We start from the raw sequence: 24,555 nt of genomic DNA, 5'->3' as shown, positions 1-24,555 counted from the left end.
TGGCTCTTCTGCTGTGGGAGTAGAGAACAAACGTCCATGCTCTACTCCCTGTGTTGCTGGGCAGCAGAGTGCAGGCTCCGGAGCAGTTGCATTCAAATTCATTTTCATGTATGAAAGTGAGCAGTGAAAGCAATGATGGAGGCACCGGTGCAAAGCTGACTGCGTGCTGAATATCACTCTCAGCAGCTTTCCCTCCTGGCTCTTCTGCTGTGGGAGTAGGGAACAAACGTTCATGCTCTACTCACTGTGCTTCTGGGCAGCTTAGAGTAAGCTCCAGAGGGGTTGCATTCAAATACTTTTTCAGGTATGAAAGTGAACAGTGACAGCAATGATGAAGGCACCTTTGCAAAGCTGACTGTGAGCTGAAGAATCCCAGCACCAGCTTTCCCTCCTGGCTCTTCTGCTGTGGGAGCAGAGGCCAAACGTTCGTGCTCTACTCAGGGAGTTGCTGGGCTGGAGAGTGCAGGCTCCGGAGAGGTTGCATTCAAATGCACTTTCATGTATGACAGTGAGCAGTGAAAGCAATGATGGAGGCACTGTTGCAAAGCTGACTGTGTGCTGAAGAGGCCCCGCACCAGCTTTCAATCCTGGCTCTTCTGCTGTGGGAGCAGAGGCCAAACGTTTGTGCTGTACTCACTGTGTTGCTGGGCAGCTGAGAGCGACCACCAGAGAAGCTGTATTCAAATGGACTTTTAGGTATTAAACCGAGGAGAGACTGCAATGATGGTGACACCGTTGCAAAGCTGACTGTGTGCTGAAGAGGCCCAGCACCAGCTTTCCCTCCTGGCTCTTCGGCTGTGGGAGCAGAGGCCAAATGTTCATGGCTCACTGTGTTGCTGCACAGCTGAGAGAAGGCTCTGGAGAAATTGCATTCAAATGCTTTTCATCTATGAAAGTGGGCAGTGACACCAATTGTGACAGTGACACAATTGTGACCAGTGACAACGAGGTCAATCGTTTGTGCTCTGCTCACTCTGCTGCTGAGCAGCCGAGATCAAACACCAAAGGAGATTGGATCCAAATATACTTTTATGTGGGAAAACGAGGAGAGATAGCAATGCAGGTGGAACCGTTGCAAAGGTCACTGTGTGCTGAATATGCCCAGCACTACCTTTCTATACTGGGTCTTTGGCTGTCGCAGCAGAAGCCAATCGTTTGTTCTCTACTCACTCTGCTGCTGGACAGCCGATAGCGACCAACTCATTTGGAATCCAAATGGACTATTAGGTGGGAAAGCTTCGAGCGACAGAAATGCGCGTGGCACTGTTACAAAGCTCACTGTGTGTTGAAGATGTCAGGCACCAGCTTTCCCTCCTGACTCTTCGGCTGTGAGAGCAGAGGCCAAACGTTCGTGCTCTACTCACTGTGCTGCTGGGCTCCCTCGAGCAAGCTCCAGAGAGGTACGATTCAAATGGACTTTTAGGTATGAAACCGAGGAGTGACAACAATGATGGTGACACCGTTGCAAAGCTGACTGTTTGCTGAAGATGTCCAGCACTCGCTTCCCTTCCTGGGTCTTTGGCTGTGGGAGCAGAGGCCAAACGTTCGGGCACTATTCACCCTCCTGCTGAGCAGCTGAGAGTGAACACGGAAGGAGTTTGGATTCAAATGGACTTTCAGATGGGAAAGCAAGGAGCAGCAGCAATGAGGATGGAACCGTTGCAAAGCTCAGTGTGAGCTGAAGATACCAGGCAACAATATTTCATCCTGGTTCTTTGGATGTGGGAGCAGAGGCCAAACGTTCGTGCTCTACTTGCTCTGCTGCTGGGCAGCCGAGAGCAAACACCAAAGGAGTTTGGATTCAAATGGACATTTAGGTGGGAAAACGAGGAGCCACAGCAATGTGGTTGGCACTGTTGCAAAGCTCACTGTGTGCTGAAAATGTCAAGCATCAGTTTTCCCTCCTGGGTCTTGTGGGAGGAGAGGCCAAACGTTCGTGCTCTACTCACTCCGCTGCTTGGTAGCCGAGAGTGACCATCAGAGAGGTTGGATTCAAATGGACTTTTAGGTGGGAAAGCGAGGAGCGACAGCAATGGTGGCACCATTGCAAAGCTCACTGTGTGCTGAAGATGCCCAGCACCAGAGTTCTTTCCAGGTTCTCCAGCTGTGGGAGCAGAAGCCAAACGTTTGTCCTGTATCTCACTCTGCTTCTGGGCGGCCAAGAGCAAACACCAAAGGAGTTTGTATTCAAATGGACTTTTATGTGGAAAAGCGAGGAGTGACAGCAAGGGGGTGGCACTATTGCAAAGCTGGTTCTTTTGCTGAGGGAGCAGACACCAAACGTTTCTGCTCTACTCACTCTGATGCTGAGCAGCCAAGAGCGAGCACCAAGGAGAATGGATTCAAATAGACATTTACATGGGAAAGAGAGGAGCGACAGCAATGCAGGTGGCACCATTGCAAGGCTTACTGTATGTTGTAGATGCCCAGCCCCTGTTTTCCCTACTTGTTCTTCGACTGTGGAAGCAAAGGTTGAACTTTCATGCTCTATTTACTCTGCTGCTGAGCAGCCGAGATCGAAATTGGAAGGAGTTTGGATTCAAAGGGAATTTTAGGTGGGAAAATGAGGAGCCACAGCAATGTTTGTTCCACCGTTGCAAAGCTCACTGTGTGTTGTAAATGCCCAGGATAAGTTTTCCATCCTGGTTCTTTGGCTGTGGAGCATAGCCCAAACGTTCTTGCTCTACTCACTCTGCTGCTGGGCAGCCGAGAGTGACCACCAGAGAGGTTGGATTCAAATGGACTTTTAGGTGGGAAATCGAGAAGCAACAGCAATGCAGGTGGTACCATTGCAAAGCTCACAGTGTGTTGCATATGCCAGGCACCAGTTTTCCATCCTGGCTGTTCATCTGTGGGAGCAGAGGCCGAACGTTTGTGCTCTATTTGCTCTGCTGCTGGGCAGCAGAGATCAAACATGGAAGGAGTTTGGATTCAAATGGACTTTTAGATAGGAAACCGAGGAGCAACAGCAATGTTGATGGCACCGTTGCAAAGCGCGCTGTGTATTGTAAATGCCCAGCACAAGTTTTCCATCCTGGTTCTTTAGCTGTGGAGCAGAGTCCAAACGTTCGTGCTCTACTCAGTGTGCTGCTGGACAGCTGAGAGCAACCAACACAGAGGTTGGATTCAAATGGACTTTTAGTTGGGAAAGCGAGGAGCGACAGCAATGCGGGTGGCATCATTGCAAAGTTCACTGTGAGATGAAGATGCCCAGCACCAGCTTTCCCTCTTGGTTCTTCGGCTGTTGGAGCAGAGGGCAATAATTCGTGCTCAATTTACTCTGCTGCTGAGCAGCTGAGAGCAAACACCAAAGGAGTTTGGATTCAAATGGAACTTTATGTGGGAAAACGAGGAGCCACAGAAATCTGGATGGCACCGTTGCAAAGCTCAATGTGAACTGAAGATACGGAGCACAGGCTTTCAAACCTAGTTCTTTGGTTGTAGCAACAGAAGCTGATCGTTCGTGCTCTACTGTCCACCTGGACAGCCGAGAGTGACCACTGGAGAGGTTGGATTCAAATGGACTTTTAGGTGGGAAATCGAGAAGCGACAGCAATGCAGGTGGCACAATTGCAAAGCTCACTCTATGTTGTAGATGCCCAGCACCAGTTTTCCCTCCTGGCTCTTTGGGTGTGGGAGCATAGGCCGAATGTTCATGCTCTATTTACTCAGCCAAGATCGAACACGGAAGGAGTTTGGATTCAAATGGAATTTTGGGTGGGAAAACAAGGAGGAACGGCAATGTTTGTGGCACTGTTGCAAAGCTCACTCTGAGTTGAAGATACCAGGTACCAATATTCCCTCCTTACTCTCCAGCTGTGGGAGCAGAGGTCAATCGTTTGTGCTCTACTCACTCTGCTTCTGGACAGCTGAGCGCAAACACCAAAGGTGTTTGGATTCAAATGGACTTTTAGGGGGAAAATGAGGAGCCACAGCAATGTGTATGGCACTGTTGCAAAGCTCAGTCTGAGCTGAAATTACCAAGCACCAGCTTTTAACCCTGGTTCTTTGGCTGTGGTAGCAGAAGCCAAACATTCGTGCTCTACTCTGCTGCTGGGCAGCCGAGAGCGACCACCGGAGAGGTTGGATTCAAATGGACTTTTAGGTGGGAAAGCGAGGAGCAACAGCAATGCAGGTGGCACTGTTGCAAACCTCACTGTGTGTTGAAGATACCAGGTACCAATACTCCATCCAGGTTCTTTGGGTGTGGGATCAGAGGCCAAACATTCTTGCTCTACTTACTCTGCTGCTGGGCAGCCGAGAGAGAGCACCAAAGGAGTTTGGATTCAAATGGATATTTACGTGGGAAAAGGCGGAGAAACAGAAATGCGGGTGGCAGTGTTGCAAAGCTCACTGTGTGCTGAAAATGTCAAGCACCAATTTTCCCTCCTTGGTCTTTGACTGTGGGAGGAGTGGCCAAATGTTCATGCTCTATTCACTCTGCTGCTTGACAGCCACGAGCCAACGCCGAAGGAGTTTGTATTCAAATGAATGTTCCTGTGGGAAAGCCAGGAGCGACAGGAACGAGGGTGCCACAGCTGCAAAGCTCACTGTGTGTTGAAGATCCCCAGCAACAGCTTTCTTACCAGGTACTTTGGCTGAGGAGGCAGAGACCAAACGTTTGTGCTGTACTCACTCTGCTGCCTGGCAGCCTGGAGTGACCACAGGGAGCTTGGATTCAAATGGATATTTATGTGGGAAAGCGAGGAGTGACAGCAAGGTAGGTGACACTATTGCCAAGCTCACTGTGTGTTGAAGATACCAGTCACCAGTTTTCCATACTGGTTCTTTTGCTGAGGGAGCATGCGCCAAACGTTTGTGCTCGATTCTCGCTGCTGCTGAACAGCCAAGAGCGAGCACTGAAGAGGTTGGATTCAAATGGTCTTTTAGGTAGCAAAGAGAGAAGTGAGAGCAATGCAGGTGGCACCATTGCAAAGCTTACTGTATGTTGTAGATGCCCAGCACCAGTTTTCCCTCCTGACTCTTTGACTGTGGGAGCAGAGGCCAATCATTCGTGCTCTATTTACTCTGCTGTTGAGCAGCCAAGAGACAACACCAAGGTAGTTTGGATTCAAATGGACTTTTATGTGGGAAAACGAGGAGCCACAGCACCGTTGCAAAGCTCAGCGTGAGCTGAAGATACCAAGCACCAGCTTTTAACCCTGGTTCTTTGGCTGTGGGAGAAGAAACCAAACATCCGTGCTCTAATCTGCTGCTGGGCAGCCGAGAGTGACCACCGGAGAGGCTGGCTTCAAATGGACTTTTAGGTGGGAAAACGAGGAGCGACAGCAATGTGGGTGGCACTGTTGCAAGCCTCACTGTGTGTTGCAGATACCAGGAAGCAATATTCCATCCAGGTTCTTTGGCTGTGGGAGCAAAGGGCAAACATTCATGCTCTATTTACTGTGCTGCTGCGAAGCCAAGAGCGAACACCAAAGGAGGTTGTATTCAAATGGACATTTAGGTGGGAAAACGAGGAGAAAAAGCAATGCAGGTCTCACTGTGTGCTGAAGATACCCAGCACCAGTTTTCCCTCCTCTGACTTCGGCTGTGGGAGCAAAAGGCAAACGTTTGTGCTCTACTGTCTCTGCTGCTAGGCTGCTGAGAACGACACTGAAGGATGTTGGATTCAAATGGACTTTTAGGTGGGAAGGCAAGGAGTGACAACAATGTTGCTGACAAAGTTGGAAAGCTGACTGTGTGCTAAAGATTCCCAGCTCATGTTTTCCCTCCTGACTCTTCGGCTGTGGGAGTAGAGGCCAAACATTTGTGCTCACCTCACTGTACTGCTGTGCAGCCAAGAGCAAGCTCTAGAGAGGTAGGATTGAAATGTACTTTTAGGCATGAAACCGAGGAGCGACAGAAATGATGGTTACCCTGTTACAAAGCTGACTGTGTGCTGAAAATGCCCAGCACAAACTTTCACTCCTGGCTCTTCAGCTGTGACAGCAGAGGCCAAATGTTCATGCTCTACTCACTGTGTTGCTGGGCAGCCTATTGTGACCACCAGAGAAGTTGGATTCAAATGGACTTTTAGGTACAAAAGTGAGGAGCGACAGCCAGGATGGTTACCATGTTACAAAGCTGACTGTGTGCTGAAGTTTCCCAGCACCAGCTTTCCCTGCTGGCTCTTCGGCTGTGGAAGCAGAGGCCAAATGTTCGTGCTCTACCCACTGTGCTGCTGGGCACCTGAGAGCGAGCCCCAGAGAGGTTCCATTCAAATGGGCTTTTCGGTATGAAACCGAGGAGATACAGCAATGATGGTGACAAAGTTGCAAACCTGTGTGCTGAAGAGGCCCAGCCCATGCTCTCCCTCCTGGCTCTTCGGCTGTTGGAGCAGAGTCCGAAGGTTCGTGCTCTATTTACTCCGCTGCTGAGCAGCGGAGATGGTGCAAGGAATGAGTTTTATTCAAATGGAATTTTGGATGGGAAGAAAAAGGAACTACATCAATGTGGGTGGCACCGTTGCAAAATTCAGTTTTTGTTGAAGGTGCTATGCACCAGCATTATATCCTTGTTCTTTGGCTGTGGAAGCAGAGGCCAAAGGTTCATGCTCTACTCACTCTGCTACTGGGCAGTGGAGAGTGTGCACCAGAGAGGTTGGATTCAAATGGACTTCTATGTGGGAAAGCGAGGAGCGAAAGCAATGCTGGTGGCACTGTTGTAAACCTCACTGTGTGTTGAAGATGCCAGGCACCAGTTTTCCATCCTGATTCTTTGGCTGTGGAGCAGAGCCCAAACTTTCTTGCTCTACTCACTCTGCACCTGGGAAGGCAAGAGTGACCACCGGAGAGGTTGGATTCAAATGGACTTTTAGGTATGAAACCAAGGAGGAACAGCAATGCCGGTGGCACCATTGCAAAGTTCACTGTGTGTTGTTGTCCTAGGTTCAGCAGTAGCAGTCATGTTTCTCCTTCTTGGTAGCTGGTGCAGTGCAGTGTTTTGACTTTCGGCCTGGGAACAGAGCTGATAACAAGGATGTTTTGGTTTGGCCAAGGACTTTGTGAGCCTCATGCTCTGCCAGGGAGGAGGGGAAGCCAGGAGGAAGCAGAGACAGTACACCTGATCCAAGCTAGCCAAAGAGGTATTCCATACCACAGCACGTCATGCCCAGGATGTAACTGGGAGTTAGCCAGAAGGGCTGGGAGACTCCAGGGTTGGAGGAGGTATCGGTCGGTGCTTGGTCGCGCCGGGGGGGGGGGGGGGGCAAGTTATCGGTTGGCTGGTGGTAAGGTGATGTATTCTCTTCCCTTGCTATTTCCTTTATCATTGTTATTATTGGTGGTAGCAGCAGTGATTTGTGTTATACCTTAGTTACTAAACTGTTCTTATCTCAACCCGTGGGAGTTGCATTCTTTTTGATTCTCCTCTCCATCCCTCTGGGAGTAGGGGGACTGAAAGAAGGGGGGGAAGTGAGTGAACGAATTGCCTGACTGGGTTTAAACCACTACAGTTCTTTTTGGCGCCCAACGTGGGGCTGACCGGATTAATAGTCACTCGTCACAATGCTGATTTATTGGCTCTCAGAGTTGTTCCTCTTGATCTCACAGCTTCAGAATGTTGTAACTTACTTAGAGCCGGTATTTGCTGTGTTAGTGTTTATCAAGTGTGGGGCTTGGGCTAAGGTTCTTGTCTCACTGTGCTTTATGGCAATGACTTGTAATACGGGCGGGCTCCAGCAGCAGGGCGGGACGGACGTGGCCGTGGACTTGTACCTGGCCGTCCCACTGCTCTTCACAGTCCTGGCCCTCATCCTCTCCTCCGTCTTCGTGAGGCCGCAGGGAGCCGAGGAGGAGCGGCCCCAGGAGTCGGCGGCTGCTGAAGCGGCCCGGGAGAGCGGCCCCGGGGAGCAACCGGCGGCAGGAGCGGGGCCGGAGGCCGCGAGGGGACGGCTGCGGGTGGAGGAGGTCGGGGCGGTCGAGGAGCGGAAGGAGGCGGCTGCCGAGCAGCGGGAGAAGGCGGCGGAGGAGCCGAGCCCTGCGGCCGAGCCCAGCCCCGCGGCCAACCCCAGCCCCGTGACTGCCGAGAGCATTCCCCGCAGCCACCCGCAGAGCCCCAGGAGGATGCAGGAGACCACGCAGCATTTCCCAGCAAGGCAGAGGAGGAAGAGCGAGACTCAGAAAAAGAGAAGCTGGTGGTGGCAGAGCCGGCAAGCACAGCAGCTACACCAGCCCCAGTGACAAGTACAGCAGCTACACCAGCCCCAGTGACAAGTACAGCAGCATCGTTTGAGAGTTCTGAAGGTTTTGAATGGCCTTTGGGTATCCTTGGGACCTGCCTGCTGATTGTCATGGGGATCAGCATGTTGGCACACATACAGAGTGTGTTTTACCCACAACCATTTTGTCTGATCTCAGAAGTTAAGCAGAGTCAGGTTTGGGTCTTGTCTGGGGTTAGATGACAATATAGGGGGACCAGGAGATTTTCCCAAGGCTGGACAGTCATGAGTGGCAGGGTGTGTAGGACAGTATGGGCAAGTATCTAGTCCACTGGGCCCCTCCAGTGCTTTGGAAGGTAGCTGTATGGAGTCCCCAGCAACAAGCTGCAGAAACTGCTTAAGGGGGCAGTGAATTATTTTAAGCCTGGTGGGCTCATGGCACTTCAGGCCATCAGAGCAGAGATGCAACATAGAGATGGACTCATGATCAAGGGGTAGACTTAGCAATGGACACTATTGCCCAGGTTATTCACGAGTGTGAACACTGCACACAGTCTCTCTTGCTCTGGAAGACTGTTACAAGAGATGGAGCCTGACATCATGGACTAGATGGACGCAGCAGCTTTATAGGGACTGGTCCGTGCACTAAGATAAGAGTGCGCTGATAAGAGTGATGGTATATTGAAAATGTGGGCTCTGAGCATGATGTGAATGGTATGAAATAAGGGGCGGAAAATGTCCTGGGTTCAGCAGTAGCAGTCATGTTTCTCCTTCTTGGTAGCTGGTGCAGTGCAGTGTTTTGACTTTCGGCCTGGGAACAGAGCTGATAGCGATGTTTTGGTTTGGCCAAGGGCTTTGTGAGCCTCATGCTCTGCCAGGGAGGAGGGGAAGCCAGGAGGAAGCAGAGACAGGACACCTGACCCAAACTGACCAAAGAGGTATTCCATACAACAGCACGTCATGCCCAGGATGTAACTGGGAGTTAGCCGGAAGGGCTGGGAGACTGCAGGGTTGGAGGAGGCATTGGTCAGAGCTTGGTCGGGCTGGGGGGTGGCAAGTTATCGGTCGGCTGGTGGTGAGGTGTTGTATTCTCTTCCCTTGTTATTTCCTTTATCATTATTATTACTGGTGGTAGCAGTAGTGATTTGTGTTATACCTTAGTTACTAAACTGTTCTTATCTCAACCCATGGGATTTGCATTCTTCTCAATTCTCCTCCCCATCCCTCTGGGAGCAGGGGGAGGGCAAGAAGCGGGGGGAAGTGAGTGAACTAATTGCCTGACTGGGTTTAAACCACTACAGTTGTATATGCCAGACACCAGCTTTCCCTCCTGGCTCTTTGGCTGTGGGAGCAGAGACGGAACTTTCATGCTCAATTTACTCTGCTGCTGAGCAGCAGAGATCAAACATGGAAGGAGTTTGGATCCACATGAACTTTTAGGTGGCAAAACAAGGAGCAACAGCAATGTTTGTGGCACCGTTGCAAAGCTCACTGTGTGCTGAAGATGCCCAGCACAAGTTTTCCATCCTGGTCCTTTGGGTGTGGGAGCAGAGAAAAAACGCTCGTGCTGTACTCGCTCTGATGCTGGACAGCCGAGAGCGAACACCAAAGGTGTTTGGATTCAAATGGACTTTTAGGTGGGAAAGCATGGAGTGACAGCAATGCTGGTGGCATTGCTACAAAGCTCACCGTGTGTTGAAGATGCCAGGACGCAGCTTTCCCTCTTGGTTCTTCGGCTGTGGGAGCAGAAGCCAAACGTTTGTGCTCTACTCACTCTGCTGCTGAGCAGCCGAGAGCGAACACCAAAGCTGTTTGGATTCAAATGGACTTTTATGTGGGAAAACAAGGAGCAATAGCAATGTGAATGGCACCATTGCAAAGCTCAGTCTGAGCTGAAGTTACCAAGCATCACCTTTTAATCCTGGTTCTTTGGCTGTGGAGCAGAAGCCAAAAGTTCGTGCTCTACTCTGCTGCTGGGCAGTCGACAGTGACCACAGGAGAGGCTGGATTCAAATGAATTCTCAGATGGGAAAACAAGGAGCGACAGCAATGTTTGTGGCACCGTTGCAAAGCGCACTGTGTGTTGTAAATGCCCAGCACAAGTTTTCCACCCTGGTTCTTTGGCTGAGGGAGCAGATGCCAAATGTTCGTGCTCTACTCACTCTGCTGCTGGGCAGCCGAGAGCGAGCACCGAAGAGGATGGATTAAAATGGACTTTTAGGTGGGAAATCGGGGAGCAACAGCAATGCTGGTGGCATCATTACAAAGTTCACTGTGTGCTGAAGATGCGCAGAACAAGCTTTCCCTCTTGGTTCTTCGGCTGTTGAAGCAGAGGGCAATCGTTCGTGCTCTACTCACTCTGCTGCTGAGCAGCCGAGAGCGAACACCAAAGGAGTTTGGATTCAAATGGACTTTTATGTGGGAAAATGAGGAGCCACAGCAATGTGGATGGCACTGTTACAAAGCTCAGTGTTAGCTGAAGATACCAAGCACAAGCTTTCAATCCTGGCTCTTTGGCTGTGGGAGCAGAAGCCAAACATTCATGCTCTAGTCTGCTGCTGGGCAGCTGAAAGCGATCACTGGAGAGGTTGGATTCAAATGGACATTTAGGTGGGAAAGTGAGGAGCGACAGCAATGATGGTGACACCGTTGCAAAGCTGACTGTGTGCTGAAGATGCCCAGCACCAGCTTTCATTACTGGCTCTTCGGCTGTGGAAGCAGAGGCCAAACGTTCATGCTCTACTCGCACTGCTGCTGGGCGGCTGAGAACAAACACCGAAGGATCTTGGATTCAAATGGACTTTTAGGTGGGAAAGCAAGGAGTCACAGCAATGCGGGTGGCACCGTTGCGAAGATCTCTGTGTAGGGAAGACACCAAGCATCATCTTTCTATCCTGGTTTTTGGCTTTGGGAGCAGAGGCCAGGCATTCGTGCTCTACTCACTCTGATGCTGGGCAGCCAAGAGCGAGCACCAGAGATGTTGGATTCAAATGGACTTTTAGGTGGGAAAGCAAGGAGTGACAGCAATGCAGGTGGCACTGTTGCAAAGCTCACTGTGTGCTGAAGATACCAAGCACCACCAGTCTATCCTGGTTTTTGGCTGTGGGAGCAGAGGCCAGACGTTCATGCTGTACTCACTCTGCTGCTGCAGCTGAGAGCGAGCACCAGAAAGGTATGATTCAAATGGACTTTTAGGTGGGAAAGCAAGGAGCGACAGCAATGCAGGTGTCACTGTTGCAAAGCTCACTGTGCGTTGAAGATGCCAGACGCCAGTTTTCCATCCTGGTTCTTTGGCTCCGGAGAGGTTGCATTCAAATGTACCTGCCCTGTTCTTACTTTGCCTTGTCTTGCGTTGTCTTCCATTGCTTTGCCTTGCCTTGCCTTGCCTTGCCTTGCCATGCCTTGCCTTGCCTTGCCTGGCCTTGCCTGGCCTAGCTTTGCCTTGCGTTGCCTGGCCTGGCCTGGCCTGGCCTTGCCTTGCCTTGCCTTGCATTGCCTTGCCTGGCCTTGAATCAGATTCCCTTGCCTCGCATTGCCTTTCCTAGCCTTGCCTTGCCTGGCCTGGTCTGGCCTGGCCTGGCCTGGCCTGGCCTTGCCTGGCCTTGCATTGCCTTGCCTGGACTTGCCTTGCCTGGATTGGCCTTGCCTTGCCTTGCCTTGCCTTGCCTTGCCTATCCTGCTCCTGCCTGTACTTGACTATCCTGCCCTTGCCTGGCCTGGCCTGGCCTTGCCTGGCCTAGCCTATCCTGGCCTTGCCTGGCCTGTCCTGAGCTGGCCTGGCCTTCCCTTGCCTTGCTTTGCTTTGCCTTGCCTGACTTTGCTTTGCCTAGCCTTGCCTTACCTGGGAGAACAGCTCAGTCTGTGCAGGTGATTCCCAGCACCAGCTTTCTGGCCTGCCACCTCCACTGTGGGAGCAGGGGATGGAGCCTTCCTTCATTTGAATGGCCAGCAGCAGCTTTCTGATCTGGCTCCTCCACTGGAGAAGCAGATGCTGTCTGTCCGCACTTTGAGAGCCTTGCTTCTACTGTTTTTGAAAGGAAGCTGAGGAGCATTTGAATTCGGGTGACACTGCAGAGCTCGCTGCTTGCTTCTGACTTTGAACAGCAGCCTTTTGCTCTGGCTCCTCAGATCTGTTTGCATTAGCTGGACGTTCTGAATCTGTGAGCACTGTGCCTGGATCTGACGAGGGAACATCAAAGAGGAGCTTTAAGAAGATGGATTTTCTATTGTAAATGTCGTGCACATTGGCATGTTGCTGTAACTGGAGCACAGCTCACTCTGTGCAGGTGATTCCCAGCACCAGCTTTCTGGCCTGCCACCTCCGCTGTGGCAGCTGGGGATGGAGCCTTCCTTCATTTGAATGTCCAGCAGCAGCTTTCTGCTCTGGCTCTGCCACTGGAGAATCAGAAGCTACATGTTCGAGGTTCCAAAGTCTTGCTTCTACCATTTTAGGCAGAAAGCTGACGTGCCTTGACATGCCAGTGACACTGCTGCAGAGCTGCCTGCTTGCTACTGACGCCCAGGAGCAGCTTTCAGCTCTGGCTCCTCCACAGGAGACGCAGAAGCTGTATGTTGGCACTTGGAGAGCCTTGCTTCTACCGTTTTAGACAGGAAGCTGAGGTGCATTGAAATTTTGGTGACACTGCTGCAGAGGTGACTGTTTGCTTCTAACGCCGAGGAGCAGCTTTCCGCTCTGCCTCCTCCCCTGGAGAAGCAGAGCTGTATGTTCGCACTTTTGAGAGCCTGCCCTCTACCGTTTAGAGCAGGAAACCTGGGGTGCCTTCACATGCTGGTGACACTGCTGCAGAGATCCCTGTTTGCTTCTGACTATGAGCAGCATCTTTGTGCTCTGGCTCCTCGGATCTGTATGAATTAGCTTGACGTTTGGAGTTTGTAAGTGCTGCTCATGGATCTTGCACGGGAACATCAAAGAATCTCTGTAGGAAGATGGACTTTACATTAGAAAGGCTGTGCACATTGCCATATTGCTGACACTGAAGAAAAGCTCACTCTGTGCAGGTGATTCCCAGCACCAACTTTCTGCCCTGGAACTTCCAATGTGGGAGCAACGGATGGAGTCTTCTGTTGAATGCCCCAGTGAGCTTTGCAGCAGGGCTACCCACATTTCTGTTGCTCCTCGCTTTCCCACCTCAAAGTCCATTTGAATCCAAGCTCTGAAACGCCCAGTTCTCAGCTGTCCACCAGCAGACTGAGTAGAGCATTAACGTTTGGTCTCTGCTCCCAGAGCTGAAGAACCAGGACAGAAACCTGGCGCTATGCCTCTTCTGCAGAAAGTGAGCTTTGCAACGGTGCCACCCGCATTGCTGTCACTCCTCGCTTTCCCTCCTAAAAGTCCATTTGAATCCAACCTCTGCGACGTCCGGTCTCAGCCGTCTGGAAGCAGAGTTAGTAGAGCACAAACATGTGGCCTCTGTTCCCACAGCTGAAGAGCCAGGTTTGAGAGCTGGAGCTGGGCCTCTTCTACAGACAGTAGAAGAGCTTTGCAACAGTGCCACCAGCATTGCTGTCACTTCTCACTTTCTAACCTAAAAGTCCATTTGAGTGTAAAATCTGCCGTGCACGCTCTCATCTGTCCTACAGAACAGTGAGTAGAGCACGAATGTTTGGCCTCTGCTCCCACAGCTGAACTGCCAGGAGGGAAAGCTGGTGCTGGGCCTCTTCTGTAGACAGTGAGCTTTGCAACAGTGCCACATGCATTGCTGTCACTCCTCGCTTTTCCACCTCAAAATCCATTTGAATCCAAGCTCTGCAGCACCCACTCTCGACTGTCCTGCAGCAGAGTTATTAGAGCACAAATGTTTGGCCTCTGCTCCCACAGCCGAAGAGCCAGGAAAGAAAGCTGGTGCTGGGCCTCTTCCGCAGACAGTAAGCTTTGCAACGGTGCCATGTGAATTGCTGTCACTCCTCGATTTCCCACCTAAAAGTCCATTTGAATCCAACCTCTGCTGCTCCCTCTCTCAGCTGTCCAGCAGCCGAGTGAGTATCATATGAATGTTTGGCCTCCTCTCCCACAGCCGAAGAGCCAGGACAGAAATCTGCAGCTGGGCCTCTTCTGCAGACTGTGAGCTTTGCAACAGTGCCACCCGCATTGCTGTCGTTCCTCGCTTTCCCACCTGTAAGTCCATTTGAGTCCAACTTCTCCAGCCTTTGGTCACAGCCTTCCTGCAGCCCCGCGAGCAAAGCATGAATGTTTGGCTGCTGCTCCCACAGCTGAAGAGCCAGGATAGAAAGGCACTGCTGGGATTCTTCTGCATACAGTCAGCTCTGCAGCAGTGCCATCACCAATGCTGTTGCTGTTTGGTTTCCCACCTAAAAGTCCACTTGAATCCAACCTCTCCAGCGCTGGCTCCTAGCCATTCTGCAGCACAGTGAGTAGAAAATGAATGTTTGGCCTCTGCACCCACATCCGAAGAGCCAGGACAGAAAACTGCTGCTCAGCCTCTTCTGCAGACAGCTCTGCAGCGGTACTACCCTCATTACAGTCTCTCCTTGCTTTCATGCCTAAATGTTTGTTTCCAACCTCTCCTGACTGTCCTGCAGCTGCGTGAGTAGAGCACAAACGTTTGGCCTCTGCTCCCACAGCCAAACAGCCAGGACAGACAGCTGGTGGTGGGCTCCTCCTGCAGACAGATTCACAGCGGTGGCAACACCATTGCTGTTGCTCCTCCCTTTCCCACCTAAAAGTCCATTTTAGTCCATCTTCTCCAGCATCAGCTCCCAGCCGTTCTGCAGCAGAGTCAGCAGAGCACGAATGTTTGACTTCTGCTCCCACAGCTGAAGAGCCACGATATAAAGCTTGTGCCGGGCCTCTTCTGCAGACAGTGAGCTTTGCAGCGGTGGCAACACCATTGCTGTCACTCCTCGGTTTCTGTCCTGGGTTCAGCAGAAGCAGTCACTTTTCTCCTTCTTAATAGCTGGTGCAGTGCTGTGTTTCTGACTTTCAGCCTGTGAACAGCACTGGTAACACCGATCTTTTTAGTCTTCATTAAGTCATGCTTAGTTTGACCAAGGACTTTCTGAGTCTCATGCTTTGCCAGGGAGGAGGGGAAGCTGGGAGGAAGCAGAGACAGGACACCTTATCCAAACTAGCCAAAGAGGTATTCCGTACCATAGCATGTCATGCCCAGGATGTAGAACTGGGGGCAGTTACCCAGAAGGGCTAGATTGGTCGGCGGGTGGTGAGCGGTTGTATTTTCTTCCCTTGTTATTTCCCTTATCATTATTATTATTGTGGTAGCAGTAGTGGTTTTGTGTTATGCCTTAGTTACTGGACTGTTCTTATCTCAACCCGTGGGAGTTACATTCTTTGGATTCTCTTCCCCATCCCCCCGGAAGCGGCGGGAGGAAGGGGAGGGGAGTGAGACAGAGGCTGTGTGGTTGGGCTTAAACCACAACAGTTTCCCACCTAAAGGTCCATTTGAGTCCAACTTCTCCGGCAACCACTCGCGGCTGTTCTGCAGCATAGTGAGCAGAGCACAAATGTTAGACTTCTGCTCCCACAGCCCATGAATCAGGACAGAAAGCTGCTGCTGGGCCTCTTCTGCGATCTCTGAGCTTGGCAGCAGTGCAAACGTCATTGCTGTTGCTCCTCACTTTCCCACCTTGAAGTCTATTTGAGTCCAACTTCTCCAGCCTCTGCTCCCAGCCATCCTCCATCACAGTGAGCAAAGCACAAACGTTTGGCCTCTGCTCCCACAGCCAAAGAGCCAGGGCAGAAAGCTGCTCCTGGGCCTCTTCTGCAGAGATTGATCTGCACAGCTGTGCCAGCACCATTGCTGTCATTTCTCAATTTCCCACCTAAAAACCCAGTTGCATGCAACATCTCTAGCATCCTGCCCACCTAGGCGTTTAAACGGGCTACTCCCAGCCAGGCAGCCCCAGCCTGTGCCATTGCAGGGGAGTCCCCTGCAGGGATCCCTGTGTCCCCTGCTCTCCTCCCCAGGACACCCTGAGAGGTCTGCAGTGCGCCCGTGCCATCCCATCTCCCCACACCAGCACAACAGCCCCAGACTTTGGGCTTCCCAAGTGCTCTTCTTGCTCCAGGTGCGGAGTAGCCATCCCAAATCTGGAGTAGCCAGATAGCTGATTTCATTCCCTTTCACTCCTGCCATGTGAGGAGATATCAGAGAGAAGAAGTTGCTGCAGGATGGTTTATTGTGCTCAAATAAAATTAGAGACCCCCATTGACACAACGTCTGTGGGTCAGACAAGGTGTGTGGATATATAAGTAGCAGGGGATGAAAACTGCCATGTCTTTGAAGACAGCAACATCACAAGCAGAAAAAAAGATCAGCTGTGCCCCAGGCCACGCCAGTGCTGCTGAAAATCTCTGGCCATGAGCTCATGGTGCAGCACTTAGCTCAGATGAACATCTTCACAGCCACCTCCATGGGGACACCCCTGGGCAGTAACATCATCCTGGGCAGAGACATCCACCCCAGCTCCTCTGCTGTCCCCACAGCCAATGCCTTCAAGTTACTGAGGAGCTGCTCACCCCCAACTGCACTATCCCAGAGACCTCCAGTGCCAACCTGAGCCTGAAAGGATTCAACACCATCAGGATGGAGCCCCATGGGCAATGGGTGGTTGTGGAGATGGACTTGGAACCATCCCAGCCTGCCAGAGTACAGAAGAGGGGGATGAAGCAGGGTGGGAGCACCTTGCCAAAGTCACCCACCAAGCACCGGGCTCTTGTAGCCAGCTCGGGGATGCCAGGAGGGTGGTAGACCAGAGCACGAGTGAGGGGTGATGGTGAGAGCAGGCAGAGGGGAGGCACTGAGAGTTGAGGGGTGTTATAGTAGAGTTAATGAGTGCTTTTCCTTGTTTCCATTAAAATGTTTCCATTAAAAAAAAGAGTTCTCCAGAACTGCTCTGTGCCTGTGTGGGATGGGGAGAGCAGGGGCCACCAGGAAATGACACCCAAGAGGTGCAAAAGCCAAGGCACAACCAAGGTGACAACCAAGGGACCTGGGTACCTGCAGTGCACCATGGGAGGCACCTGATGAACCCGGGTTTGACTCCAGTGGGATTTGTTTGGTTCCAGTGACAGCTGGTGCCCTGCCACGTGCCACAGCCAGCGGGTACTGCGCTGCAGGAACCAGGATTGGAGCTGCTGGAGCATGGGGATGGGAAAGAACCCTGGGAAGGGGACAATGAGCAGCCCTGGAAGCAAAGCTTCAGGATGTTTTCTGCCTTACATGCAGTAACCAGGAGGGGTTTAACAAGGGCCTGTAGTAACAGGCCAAGGAGGAATGGCTTTAAACTGACAGAGGGGAGATGGAGATGAAATATTGGGAAGAAATTCTTCCCTATGGGGATGGTGAGGCACTGGCACAGGATGCCCAGAGAACCTGTGGCTGCCCCATCACAGGAAGGGTGGTCTGGAACATGGGGAGCCATGTGAGTACATGACCATTTGCAGGTTATGAGAACCATGTATAAAACCACATTTGGGGTTCCTCAGTGTGACTGGGACACCCTTGTAACTCTCTACTTTGCATCCCAGCCTCTGGGCACAGTGGGCACTGGCCACTTATGGATTGTGGTCGCAGTTTGTCAAACCAGATGGGACACAGACGACTCGCCTGAGCCAGTGTCTCCCCAGAACCTGGGCCCCAATGTTCCGCACTGTGGGCTGGGGGGTGAGTTCACCTTCAGATACTCCGCTATGAGGGCAGTAGGATTTCCATAGCTATGCTATGCTGTACTATTCTGTGCTGTTCTGTGCTATGCTGTATTGTTCTGTGCCATGGTGTACTGTTCTGTGCCATGCTGTACTGTTCTGTGCCATGCTGTTCTATGCTGTGCTGTGCTAAGCAGTGCTGTTCTGTGCTGTTCTGTGATACGCTATACTGTGCTATGCTGTGTTATGCTGTGCTGTGCTATGCTATTCCATTTCAATCCCTGCACTGACCATTAGTCAAATAATGAGCCTGTTATTTGCCTGAAATGTCAGATGTTTTTTCAGCTCCAGAATAATTTTTAAGGACACACAATGGTTCCAAGTGGAAACAGGATTTAATTTCATTTCATATTAGGAAAATATTCCTCAAATTGAGGGTAGTGAGACAGTGGTAGACTCTTGCCCAGAGAAGCTGTGGCTGCCCCACCCTTGGCAGTGTTCAAAGGCAGGCTGGACACAGGTGTCCCTGCCCATGGCAGGGGTTGGAACTGGATGAGCTTTAAGGTCCCTTCCACCCCGACCCAGTCTGGGATTCCATGATTCTCTGCTCTGCAAATATCGGTCACTCTCCACTCCTCGTAGCTGGCCATAATGCCCTGTTCCATTGACCAGGTTGAGCTGTGACCCCTCAATGCTCCGGCTCTGGATCAAAAGCACTGAGGAAGAGCAGCCAGTGAGGGACCCCCCTGAGCTGGCTGGGCAGAAGCTAGTCCCCCATGGCGACTCCTGGAGCACCCCTGGGTGCCCAGTGGACACGGGCACGATGCTGCCACCATCACAAAGCTGTGGCAGTTGCTCAGGAGACGCGCATTGTGATGGGGCCCCCACCACGAGCATGGGCTATTTAAGGAGCCAGAGCCCTGCAGTAACCGGTGCAGAGGAGACCCCTCCCTCGGGAGGCTGCATCTCCCCTGGCTGCCCTGCTCATCCAGGTACAAGTTCTTTGACTTTGCAATCCTGTTTTAGTGTTGGCTTGAAACACATTGTGGGTGCGTGCTCTAAAGCGAGGAGAAGATGTCAGGAGATGTGCTGGTGCCATCCCAGCTGTAGGAGCAGGGGATGGGTGAGGAGGAGGCACTGGGCTTGTTCATGTGCTTGGAGCTCACCTCTGCCTGCAGAGGTGCTGGAGGCAAAGCAGGAGCCTTTTGTGTGCAGGAGCTGCTGGTGCCAGAGGTGCTGAGAAGGTGGCAGGGCAGGAGAACTTTTATCTTCCTGTGAGAGCCTGGGGGAGTGCAAGGGTCACCCCAGCTCCCAGGAACACCCCCTTAATTTCATCCATGAGAGAAGGTACCCTGGGAGTCAGGGTACCCTGGGAAAAATGCAATCCCTAGTTTTGGGACATTGGGTGTTCTCAAAATCCCAGCAGCACCATGGGGAGCTTTGGGGATCTCCCCCAATGCCCAAATCCCCTCTGAACCTCCAAACTCTTCCCTCAACACATCTCCACCCTGAGGGAACATTGCTCACCCAAGAGCAACTCAGGGTGCTCTGGGACCCAGGTACCCCGTTTTTGGCACATGGGAGATCCCCCAATATAATGTGCCTCCTACAGTGAGTTTTGGGGAATATCCCCCAAACCTCCAAATGTTCCTTGAACCTCCAAATCCCTCAGAACCCCCATACTCCTCCAATTTATGTCAACAGGGCTACCTGGGGCATCCAATGAGATTTGGCTGCCCTGGGATTGATGGACCTCTCATTTTCAGGAGATGGGGAGTCTCCCAAATAAGTGAGCCACACCAAGACATTTTGTGGACCAGCCTGAAACCTCAAAATCCTCACAGGATCCCCCAAAATTTCCCCAAACCCAAGGCCGACAGCTTCAAAGCCACCCTGGCTCAGTGCAGTAGCACAGACCCACTAAAAAAGGGGTGTTCCAAAGAGTGGAGTCCCCACAGCACCTGCCCTGGGGGTCCCCCAAGATGCTCTGGGACCCAAATCCACTGGAGAGACCCCAACATTGCTTTGGGTTTGGTAGTGAATTCAGGGGGCCAGAGGGGGTGGATCCCCCAAAAGGGGCACCCCAAAAAAGGGGCACTCTAATAAAGGGGCACCCCAAAAATATGCTGCACCCCCAAAGGGCCCTGGAGGCACCCATTGCAATTGTGGTGACCCCCAAAATCCTAGCGTACCCCAAATCTCCCTGAAGCACCACAAGAGCAGGCAGGATCCCTAAAATGAGGGCATGAGGTAGCCCAAAAGTGAACCATACCCCACCATCACCCCTGGCCCCCCAAAATGAACCCAGGGACACAAAATCCTGAAGAGGCCCCACCAAACACCCCCACCCTAAATGGGGATGCCCCCAAAAAAGCTGCTCCCCCCAAAGCCACCAGGCCCAAAGTGCTCCTTGCTGCCTCCAAACCATACCCCATGGGGCATTTCAACACACACACCCCACCCCACCCCCAGTATCAGGGAGATGGGGGGGCAGCCGCAGAGTGGGGGTTGTCTAATTTGGGGTGTAACCCCCAAAAGACCAAGGAAGTAATGTGGGGGATGAGGAGGAGCACCTGGGGCAGGGACTGGGACCACTGGGAGGGACTGGGAAGGACTGAGAGGGACTGGGAGCACCTGTAGTGGGAGCACTGGGAGGGATGGGGAGTTGAGCATGGTTGCAAGCAGGAAGACCTGCGGCAAGGACTGGAAGCACTGGGGTATTGAAACCCCAGCAGTATCTAGGGTCATAGTGGCCTATATTGGTCTGTACTGGTGCAAACTGGTTCATACTGCTCCATACTGAGATGTGTAAATTTGCAGATGACAGCAAGTCGGGTGGGAGTGTTGATCTGCTGGAGGGTAGGAAGCTCTGCAGAGGGACCTGGACAGGCTGGATCCATGGGCTGTGGCCAATGCGATGAGGTTCAACAGGGTGCAGTGCAGGGACCTGCACTTTGGCCAGAACAACCCCCTGCAATGCTCCAGGCTTGGAGAAGAGTGGTTGAAAACTGCTCATGGGAAAGGAGCTGGGGTGCTGATTGATGGAGCTGAGCATGAGCAGCTTGTGCCCAGGCAGCCAGGAAGCCACCAGCATCCTGGCCTGGATCAGCACCAGTGCGGCAGCAGGGCCAGGGCAGGGATTGTGCCCCTGCACTGAGCACTGGTGAGGCCGCACCTCAAATCCTGTGTTCAGCTCTGGGCCCCTCACTACAAGAGAGACTTTGAGTTGGTGGAGTGGGGCCAGAGAAGGGCAATGGAGCTGGTGCAGGGCCTGGAGCACAGGGGTGATGGGGAAGGGCTGAGGGACCTGGGGGGTTCAGTCTGGAGAAGAGAAGGCTCAGGGGGGACCTGATGGCTCCCTACAACTGCCTGACAGGAGGATGGAGCCAGGAGGGGCTGGGCTCTGCCCCCAGGGAGCAAGGGAACAAGGGAACAACGGCCTCAAGCTGCACCAGGGCAGGTTTAGATGGAGCTGAGGAACAATTCCTTCCCCAAAGGGTGCTCAGGCATTGGAACAGGCTGCCCAGGGCAGGGCTGGAGTCACCGTCCATGTAGATGAGGCCCTCAGTGCCATGGATTAGTGGTGGCCTTGGCAGTGCTGGAGTCACCGTCCATGTAGATGAGGCCCTCAGTGCCATGGATTAGTGGTGGCCTTGGCAGTGCTGGGGTAAGAGTTGGACTGAATGAGCTTAAAGGTCTTTTCCAACCTGGTTGATTCTATGATTCTGTGATCCTTTTTGCTGGGGCACTGGTGAACCAGGTGTTTTCTGTTGTTCCCCCAGTGAAGGGAGGTGCTTCTAAACCTGGTGAGAGTTTGAAAGTTTGCTGTAAAGCTGATGGCTCTGCATTTACAAGCATCTGGAGTAGTCTGGAAACTTCAGCCTGTCCTTCAGGTAATTTCAGTTCCTCTGCAACCCCCGGTAGGTAGGCATGCCATTTTCTGCCAGTGGGTTTGTGCAACTCCAGCCTGAGCAGTAGTTTCCTTTGGGATACTTTCAAGTCAACTGAATGGATTGAATGGATGGTTTGTACTGGTTGTTCTTGATCAATGTTCTCAGTTTGTTTTACTGCTGGAACTAAAGACAGGAGTCCCTTTTCCCACTCAGAGTATCTCAGTTCAGTGTCTTTAAAAGAGGCAAGTTGAACATTAACGCTCTTTTTGGTCCGTCAGGGCCAGTTTGAATAGGTCACAGTAAGAGCCATGCTCAGCAAAATGCCATTCTAGTGGTGGGGGAGTACAGGTCCCAGTGACTGGTCTGGTTTTAATTCCTGTATTAAGATATTTCCTTCTTCCTCATGCTCTGGATTCCATTCCCATGGCTTTCCCTTTTGTAACAGTGAGTACAGTGAGCGAGCAATGATACAGAATCCACATCCATGTTTCCTCCAGGATACTGGAGGACCCATAAGCTGTTGTAATTTCTTCCTAGACTGGAGCATCTGCCCTTGTTCTGTTTTTCTGAAGACGTCTGCAGGAATTACTGCACTGCTGCTATCCACCAAGTACCCCCTGATTTGACTGGTTTCTACTTGGTTTCTTAGGTGGAACTTCAACTTCTGCACCATGGAGTGCTTGCCACACTGCTGTTGCTGCAGTTCTTTGGGGCAATCTCCTCTGATGAAGACATCATCTATATAATGGTACATTTTCACTTTCTGACAAAGTGAGACTTCCTGTGGGTTTGTGGTGTTCATGGGAGGGAGCTGAGTCCCCTTCCAGCCCCAGGGCTACAATCCCAGGATGAGATGCCTCAACTAACCAGGCTGAATCCCTTCCTTCAGCAGCGGTAAAGGAGATCCCAGCCTGGCCTGGCCTGGCTGTCCTGTCTGCTGATGGGATCTACTTCTGATAACTGCCCCCAGTTTATATACTGGGCATGACTTGCTGTGGTATAGAATACCTCTTTGGTTAGTTTGGGCCAGGTGCCCTGTCTCTGCTTCCTCCCAACTTCCCCTCTTTCCTGGCAGAGTGTGAGACTCAGAAAGTCCTTGGTCAGCATAAACATTACTTAGCATCAAGTAAAAACATCGGTGTCATCAGCGCTGTTCCAAGGCTGAAAGTCAGAAACACAGCACTGCATCAGCTACTAAGAAGGAGAAAAATGACTGCTACTGCTGAACCCAGGACAAAAGTGCAGGGCAGCTGAGAGCCAGATGGAGTGGTTCTCTGATGGATCTGATGGACTCTGCAGCAACCTTGAGTAGGCACTAACCCCCAGACAGTTTAGCCCTTTTGTCTGTCCCATGCTGAGACTCTTCACAGTTGCCTTCAAAAAATTAGGAATTTTATACCTCAAAAAGTCACTTTTCAGATGTCACACTGGAAAAAAAAACAAACCAACCAGCCTTAGAGACAATCATGACCAAGCCATGATGAGCCTCTCCTCTGCAGCCCAAAAGTGTTCAGTCATAAGTGCGTAAATTGAACTTCTATATCTGACATCCCTCCTGTCCTAACCTGTCACTGTCTTTTTCTCCCATGATAGTGCCCCATGCCCAGAGGCAGCAGATGTCCTACAGCAGCTCCATCACCCAGTTCCTCCTCCTGCCATTCGCAGACATGCAGGAGCTGCAGCTCTGGCATTTCTGGCTCTTCCTGGGTATCTCCCTGGCTGCACTCCTGAGCAGCAGCCTCGTTATCACCAGCCCAGCCTGTGACCAGCACCTCCACACCCCCATGTACTTCTTCCTCCTCAGCCTCTCCCTGCTGGACCTGGTCTGCATTTCCACCACTGTCCCCAAATCCATGGCAAATTCCCTCTGGGACACCAGGATCATCTACACAGGTTGTGCTGCACAGGTCTTCTTTTTATTATCCTTGTTTGGAGCAGATTGCCCTTCTCACCATCATGTCCTATGACTACTAAGTGGCTATCTGCAAGCCCCTGCATTACGGGACCCTCCTGGGCAGCAAAGCTTGTGTCCACATGGCAGCAGCTGCCTGGGGCACTGGGTTTCTCACTGCTCTGCTGCACACAGCCAATACATTTTCACTGGCCTCTGCCAAGGCAATACTGTGGAGCAGTTCTTCCGTGAAATCCCCAAGATCCTCAAGCTCTCCTGCTCACACTCCTACCTCAGGAAAGCTGGGCTTCTTGTGGTTAGTGTCCTGATTGCTATTGGGTGTTTTGTTTTCATTGTGAGGTCCTACGCGCAGATCTTCAGGGCTGTGCTGAGGATCCCCTCTGAGCAGGGACACCACAATGCCTTTTCCACATGCCTCCCTCACCTGTCTGTGCTCTCCCTGTTTATCAGCACTGATATCTTTGCCTACCTGAAGCCCCCCTCCATTTCCTCCCCATCCCTGGATTGGGTGATGGCAGTGCTGTACTTGGTGGTGCCTCCAGCAGTGAACCATCTACAGCCTGAGGAACAAGGAGCTCAAGGATGCTCTGAGGAAGCTGGTGACTGGATGTGTTTCAGCAGCCATACACTGCCTGCTTTCCTGTGCAAAGGGCTCCAAATGTAGGGCATGACAGGCCAAGTCTACCTTTTCTGCTTTACAGTTGTTTTCCTTTTTCCACTTGTGATGTTGCTGTTTTCAAAGATGTGAAAAACGAACTCACTCCTCTAATACAAGATAACAAGGTTTTATTGAGGGACAAAGTCAATAAAGCATAAGCAACAGTGCTGGGCGCATGACCGTAGCCAGACGCGCGAGTAATTAGCATTTGTTACAGATTTATATACTTTCACTATTACATTAGTTACATACATATTCATAATTCCCGCATATTGGCGGGGGATATTACAA

The 24,555-nt window shown here is 51.8% G+C and overlaps 1 pseudogene; it reads left to right on the top strand.

The window, feature by feature from the left end:
* Positions 1-18,498: 18,498 nt before the first annotated feature.
* LOC133282978 (olfactory receptor 14A16-like) lies at positions 18,499-24,347 on the top strand (annotated as a pseudogene).
* The last annotated feature ends 208 nt before the right edge of the window (positions 24,348-24,555 follow it).

Source organism: Pezoporus flaviventris, unplaced genomic scaffold, assembly GCF_033815535.1.
Source record: "Pezoporus flaviventris isolate CSIRO_AGI_PZ_B2104156 unplaced genomic scaffold, CSIRO_AGI_Pfla_v1 ptg000148l, whole genome shotgun sequence".
In the NCBI taxonomy this organism is placed as follows: Eukaryota; Metazoa; Chordata; class Aves; order Psittaciformes; family Psittacidae; genus Pezoporus; species Pezoporus flaviventris.
Note: the sequence above shows the minus strand (reverse complement) of the source record. Positions and strands in the feature narration are given on the sequence as shown.